General features: G+C 43.1%; 1 non-coding gene and 1 pseudogene across 1 annotated transcript; both read right to left on the bottom strand.

Moving 5' to 3' along the window:
* The window catches only part of LOC138866422 (uncharacterized), a 1,571-nt pseudogene extending 80 nt beyond the window's left edge, over nt 1-1,491 (bottom strand).
* Nucleotides 1,492-1,512: 21 nt separating this feature from the next.
* On the bottom strand, nt 1,513-6,395 carry LOC113810395 (uncharacterized). The gene is made up of 4 exons (XR_011399571.1): nt 6,255-6,395; nt 5,701-5,830; nt 2,701-3,482; nt 1,513-2,062 (listed from the first exon to the last, which is right to left on the bottom strand). It is a non-coding gene; the product is annotated as an uncharacterized protein (transcript).
* Nucleotides 6,396-7,500: the final 1,105 nt, after the last annotated feature.

The following is a 7,500-nucleotide window of genomic DNA, read 5'->3' on the forward strand; positions in this document are numbered from 1 at the left end:
CGCGGTCGCATGAGCGGGTTGCTGTCGACCAGGTCCAAGGCCTCCTTCCTCAACTCCAAGAAACATTCGTCGATTTCCTTATCCTTCAGGTCCGAGAGCTCCTCCACATCCTGCGGCTCCAGGAGGATGACGGAAATTATCATCGTGAAAATTGCTCCGATGACGTTCTTCTGCCGGAACTCCTGCAGGACTTCGCCTTCGCTTAGGCGGCCTTCGCTTCCTCCTCGGGTCTCCATGACGGCGTTGAACTGGCCTCGGTACGTCTCCAGGAGGGCGTCCAGGTTGGGCTTCCTGACGTCCCCCGTGAGACTCGTGTACAGGAGGGAGTTGATGTCAGTGGCGAAGGACACGCGTCGACAGATATGAAGATCGACGAACATCACTGCTTCAGGAGAGCCGTCTGCCCTGTAGCTGTTGAAGGGGAGATCGAAGTATTCATTTCAGGAACTCGTAAGCCACTGACACAAAATTGAACATTCCACACGGAAGCAATACCTCCAGTCTCTCGTAGTTATGGACCGCATTCTGGTACACAGAGAAAAGTTTGATTCTTTGTGGTATTTTCTTGCAGTGATTTTCTTTTTTTTTTTTTTTTTTTTTTTTTGGTTCGGGTTCTGTGTAAATCTGTTGCAGGAAGAGAACCTGTGTTTTTTATTGACAGTATTACCGTTGTCAGTGCCTCGGAATCTTTTTGATCATTGCCGAGATTTGTCAAATTACCAATGAAATATATCGTAGATTATCATCATTATTGTTATTATCATTGTAATTATCATTATCGTCTATTATTTCTGCATTATTATTTCTATAATTAGCATTATCATCATTATCAATACTATTATTGCTATAATCTTATCATTGTTACAACTAATACTATCATTGTGGTGGTGTAACCTTATAGTAGTAGGATACTGATTATCATTACTAGAATCATCATCATTACGATTATTATGTCGTTATGATTATCATTATTTCTCTATACAACAATTATCACCGTAACCTTCTGTATAACTTTTACTATAGTTTCATTTTGATAATCTAAATGACAGACAGAGACAGATTACCTGAAGAATAGGTTGTTATTCCACGCGTCCCCGTGGCATAACACGTGGTACTTCGTCGGTTCCATTTGCTTCTCGAGAATGTCTTGGAGTCTGGGCTTGAGGCTTTCCGCCCAAGTTGCAGCCGATTCGTATCCGCCGATTTTATCCAGCATGGCTTTGGCACTGTCTATGTGTTGGCCGAGGACGAAGCCGAGGTCGACGGCGCCCTCGAACAGGTGCGCCTAGCCTCTGTTGAGACACGTGCCTTGGAAGTACTGTGGCTCCTTCTTCTCCAGCAGGAGGGAGGCGGCGTGGAGTCTCCCAGTTCCTCCAACACGAGGGAGACGTGGGCGACGTCCTGCCCCTTCCTCCGGTCGAACATCTTGAAGCCTCGAGGCCTCAAATCCTCCAGTAAAACGAGTTCCTTCTTCCTCTCAACGGCGCTGTATTATGTGAGTGTGTGTGTATATCATATGTATGTATATGTATGTGTATGTGCAGTAGATAGACAGACATAGATCAACTGATAAATAAATAGACAGATAGCAACAGCTCCAGCCCCGACGCCATCACGCGGGAACGAGTCCGGTCTCCACGAGTTCCTCAACCACCGCCAGGAACCGCGGTCGCATGAGCGGGTTGCTGTCGACCAGGTCCAAGACTTCTTCCTCAACTCCAAGAAACATTCGTCGATTTCCTTGTCTTTCAGGTCCGAGAGCTCCTCCACATCCTGCGGCTCCAGGAGGATGACGGAAATGAGCATCCTCGTGAAAATTGCTCCGATGACGTTCTTCTGCCGGAATTCCTGCAGGACTTCGCCTTCGCTTCCTCCTCGGGTCTCCATGACGGCGTTGGACTGGCCTCGGTACGTCTCCAGGAGGGCTTCCAGGTTGGGCTTCCTCACGTCCCCCGTGAGACTCGTGTACAGGAGGTATTTGATGTCAGTGGCGAAGGACACGCGCCGACAGATCTGAAGGTCGACGAACATCACTGCTTCAGGAGAGCCGTCTGCCCTGTAGCTGTTGAAGGGGAGATCGAAGTATTCATTTCAGGAACTCGTAAGCCACTGACACAAAATTGAACATTCCACACGGAAGCAATACCTCCAAGTCCAGTTATACACAACATTCTGGTACATTGAGAAAAGTTTGATTCTTTGTGGTATTTTCTTGTAGTGATTTTTTTTTTTTTTTTTTTGGTTCGGGTTCTGTGTAAATCTGTTGCAGGAAGAGAACCTGTATTTTTTATTGACAATATTACCGTTGTCAGTGCCTCGGAATCTTTTTGATCATTGCCGAGATTTGTCAAATTACCAATGAAATATATCGTATATTATCATCATTATTGTTATTATCATTGTAATTATTATTATCGTCTATTATTTCTACATTATTATTTCTAAAATTAGCATTATTATCATTATCAATACTATTATTGCTATAATCTTATCATTGTTACAACTAATACTATCATTGTGGTGGTGTAACCTTATAGTAGTAGGATACTGATTATCATTACTAGAATCATCATCATTACGATTATTATGTCGTTATGATTATCATTATTTCTCTATACAACAATTATCACCGTAACCTTCTGTTTAACTTTTACTATAGTTTCATTTTGATAATCTAAATGACAGACAGAGACAGATTACCTGAAGAGGAGGTTGTTATTCCACGCGTCCCCGTGGCACAAAACGTGGTACTTTGTCGGTTCCATTTCCTTCTCGAAAATGTCTTGGAGTCTGGGCTTGAGGCTTTCCGCCCAAGTTGCAGCCGACTCGTATCCGCCGATTTTATCCAGCATGGCTTTGGCACTGTCTATGTGTTGGCCGAGGACGAAGCCGAGGTCGACGGCGCCCTCGAACAGGTGCGCCCAGCCTCTGTTGAGACACGTGCCTCGGAAGTACTGTGGCTCCTTCTTCTCCAGCAGGAGGGAGGCGGCGTGGAGTCTGGCCAGTTCCTCCAACACGAGGGAGACATGGGCGACGTCCAGGCCCTTCCTCCGGTCGAACATCTTGACGCCTCGAGGCCTCAAATCCTCCAGTAAAACGAGTTCCTTCTTCCTCTCAACGGCGCCGTAGAAACACCTCGGCATGGCTAGGGGCTTCATCCCGGCCTCCTCCAGGACCGCGTTCAGCTGAGGCAGCAGATTCGAGTAGAATTCAGCCTCCTTCAGGAAGAGTTTGCGCGGCACCTCCTCGAACACTTCCCGGTCGTGGCAAGGGTTCCCTTTGGCCACGTAAGAGCGGCGTCCGGTGACCCCGTTCAGGGCGAAGGCGAGTTGCACGCTCGTCACCACCGCGCTGTAGTTGTCGCCCTTGTTGGTGGTCCTCTATCTGCCAGGACGCGAGCTGGGCCTCGGCGCCCTGGTCCGCCTTCAGGGCCTCCGCCACCGCCTGCTCCGTTATGAGGGCATGGCAGGATTTTATTCTTTCTGTTGGTGGAAGAAGCGTTCACATAGAAGTTTGGTCTAACCTTACACACACACAGACACACAGTGTGTGTGTGTATACATAAATATATATATATATATATATATATATATATATATATATATATATATATATATATATGTGTGTGTGTGTGTGTGTGTGTGTGTGTGTGTGTGTGTGTATACACACACACACATAAATGTGTACGTATACATATACATAAATACATACATGCATATATATCTATATCTATCTATCTATCTATGTATCTATATATATGTGTGTGCGTGTGTGTGTGTCTATATATGTATATGTATATGTATATATATATATATATATATATATATATATATATATATATATGTACATGTATATATGTACATGTATGTATGTTTGTGTATATACATATAAACATTATATATATACATATATATATATATTATATATATTTTATATATACATATATATTATATATATATTATATATATTTACATATAAACATATATATATATATATATATATATATATATATATATATATATATATATATATATATATATATATAAAGTGGTTGGGCATCTAAAGAAATTTCGATCCGCTGAGCCTAGCAACATGTTGTCAGGGTAAGTTCTAAGAACGCTGTTTCCAACTCAGGGTTTCCTCACGTGACAGCACGACCTAGATCTGCCCGCCCTCTTCGCGCCGCTCACATGACACGGGCAGAACGCGACTAGCAATCGAGAAGCCTGGCAAAGGTGGCGGAAATATTGGCGGAAATATTGGCATAGTCGTGAAGTGCAAAAAAATATACTTTAGGGAGTAGTAATGGTAGCAAGATTACGAGGGTATGTTGCGTTGGAAAATAAAGTTGTCTTGTCGGTTATGACAATTAACTATCCTTGTTCAAGATTTATTTTTTTATGAATTCTCAAGTTCATTTAGCGTTTGTTTACCACTTGAAGGATTCCTTATAAATTAGTGAAGGTAACTGAATGCTATGAGGGATAGAAAACATTCATCTCGAGGAAAAACACGCATATATACATTTAAATAGACATATATTAAGCATATAAACGCTGTATTTACATTACATACACAGCGTATAAAGGCAAACCACAGACTCGGAGAACGTTGTCATCTTTCTCAAGGATAAAATACAACAGATGATTAAGTTCGTCGTCTGGACAATATTGCGTCCAATAAAAAAATAACTTTGGAACGGTTGGCTACCCTGACGCAACTGGGAACGCCCCCTCAATCTGCCGCAGCTGTGTCATGCGTTGTTGCGTATGACACTTGCCTCATTCCCGTGTAGGTATGATTCTCTTACACTTCCGATGTCAGGATCTGTAGGCCTATCTATCGGCAGTGACATGCTTATAAGATATGACTAACATGCCTTCTCTCACGCTTGACACGTGCATCTAGTCATCGTCGGCCGTAACATGCTTATAAGAAATGACCCACATGTCACACTTCATCCAGCTTCTAGCCCCGGCCACAGAAAGGGTTTTTGTAGCATGTTCTGTAAGTCTAACTGCTTTTCCGCTTCGAGAAACACCTTACTATAGTAGGCCTATACACCGCTCATCCGCCAAAGATACCTTATAAAATAAATTCCTTGTTAAATGTTGTGATTTTCAGGAATTCACCCTTGTTGATGACGTGCAATAATAAGCTCTATTACAGTGTGTGGTGTGGTGGGAGTATTGTTAAGTGGTTCTGTGTAGAGCTGCGGTGGTCTGTATGTATGTGAGTGGTTGTATCCAGATATCAACAGGGTTTTTAGCTGTACTAACCAGCTTCGTCCACCATTGTCAACTGAAGAACGTTTTAAAGGGACAGCACGATCGTCGCTGTGTTGTTTCCCCTGTAAACCTTCCCTCTCACTAGAAAAAAAAATCGTAAACAGCAAAAACCGTTGCCGCGCGTCAATCGAATAGTTGCTCGTTTCTCCAATTTACTCTATTTGAGTGTAGTGTATTTCCTCGAAGTAATTGGGAGATATATTGCGGTCCCTGCTGGTGAACTTAAATGGGGATCTTTAAATGTAACCAGCTGTGCGATGGGAAAAGCCTTGCACAGTGTATAAATGAGTCTGGTTTTATCTCTACACATGGCAGGGAGACTTGAGGTGCCAACTAGTCCGCAAGATACACAGTAATACATTTTCTCTTTGTATAATATGTGTTATTTTATTATTCGTATCATAAACATCACCTGCATTTGCTGGTTTGCATAGCCCACTGATCCCCATTCCAGTTCTTGGTTTGCGGCTTTCAAGAGGAATAAAGTAATAAAGCGTTTCAAACCTAAACATCTGATACCCTTGTGTTGGTGTTACCATTTCCTTTTAAAGTGTTATATCACACTTGGGGAAGTATCCTCATTTTTGTAATGTACAGTAGTTTAGTCGTCTCGTTGAACACCCTTGAGGAATTTCTAGGGAGACAACAGGTCGATAAAAACGCAAACTATTTGGAGTTTTAAAATCAGATTCGAAGTCAATTATTACGTGTTCAATTAACGTGTGTGTGTGTGTGTATGTGTGTGAGTATGTGTGTGTGTGTGTGTGTGTGTGTGTGTGTGTGTGTGTGTGTGTGTGTGTGTGTGTGTGTGTGTGTGTGTGTGTGTGTGTGTGTGTGTGTGTGTATGTATGTGTATGTGTATGTGTGTGTGTGTGTGTGTGTGTGTGTGTGTCACCTAATAATTGACTTTGAAATGAAACGGAATGACGTTAAGAAAAGAAAAAATATATATATGTGTATGCGTACGTGCGGCATAGACACATTTTCGGGTGTGCAAGTGCTTGTATTTATAACCCACAGCCACATTCCACCAAGGGGAGCCAATGAAATGTGCCTGATCACTTGACAAAGGACTGGAAGTGGGGAGGCGGTGTCACGTCTTGACATCGTGGAGTGAATGACTTGACTGAATGGCCGAGTGAAAGTGCGTTCTTGTTGCGAAAAGGTTTTGTTGATTTTGTTTACTATTGTTTTTTTTTTCTTTTTCTTTTTTTGTCTTTTGTATGTCTTTCAGAATTTACTTATATGTATGTGCACTTGTAAGTATAAGCATATACGATGTACCTATACACGTATACATATACCATCCACCTTATGGCATAACGTGTCGAAAAAGGCTAATCTGCCAAGTCATACAAAGACGAGGTTATATTAAACTTTTTTTTCCAGACCGATATTTTCTTCAATAGACTTTTATGGACATGGACGCAACTCCCTCCCCCTTCCCCTTCCCCTCCCCTCCCCCCCTACACAGCGAAAATTCGAATAAAAACGGCTCCACCTAACTCCTCCCCCTCCCCCCTCCACCCACACCCCCCACCATGACATAGCATAATGTAATCGCTACCACGGGGTATGAGTTCGCAGTTGCCTCATGTTATGGCTGATAGATAATAGACAGATAATCAAAAATAGATAATTAAAACTAAGGAGAAATTAGAAATTAACTTTAACGGCCATAGATAATTTTTAGGGCGCTGAGACAACCTGCTGCAGCCGCGTGTACTTAAGTTAAACCATTACTTGGGTTTTCCCACAAAGTTGACAGGGAGATTCCCTCACACAATCCTTTCTCTCTGGGACGAGTTGTGAAAGGGGTGTTGTGAAGGAAGGGAAGGTATTGTGTGGACTGTGATGGACGACAAAATTGATTTTGATTTTTTTTTTTTTTTTTTTTACGCACACGGATTCACGCGCGCACACACTCATATACAGCCACACACACATACATATATGTATACACATACACATTTTCTTTCTCCCTCTGTCAGGGTTTTGTGTTGCCCTGATTTGGTGGGTGTATGGAGACACAATTCTGGTTCGGCTGTTTATTGATAGAAGTAGACAGTAGGTAGCGTGGCGCGGACTGTGTCTTCTGCTGGTGCAATTGTGGGCAAGGAGAGCCCAAAGGGCACGCCGAGCAGGGCGCGCGTGGGGAGAGGCCCCAAGGGAGGAGGTCTGGTCAGGGCCGTGGGCCCCGGTCAAGTGTGCT

The sequence above is a fragment of the Penaeus vannamei genome, chromosome 25, assembly GCF_042767895.1.
Source record: "Penaeus vannamei isolate JL-2024 chromosome 25, ASM4276789v1, whole genome shotgun sequence".
NCBI lineage: Eukaryota > Metazoa > Arthropoda > Malacostraca > Decapoda > Penaeidae > Penaeus > Penaeus vannamei.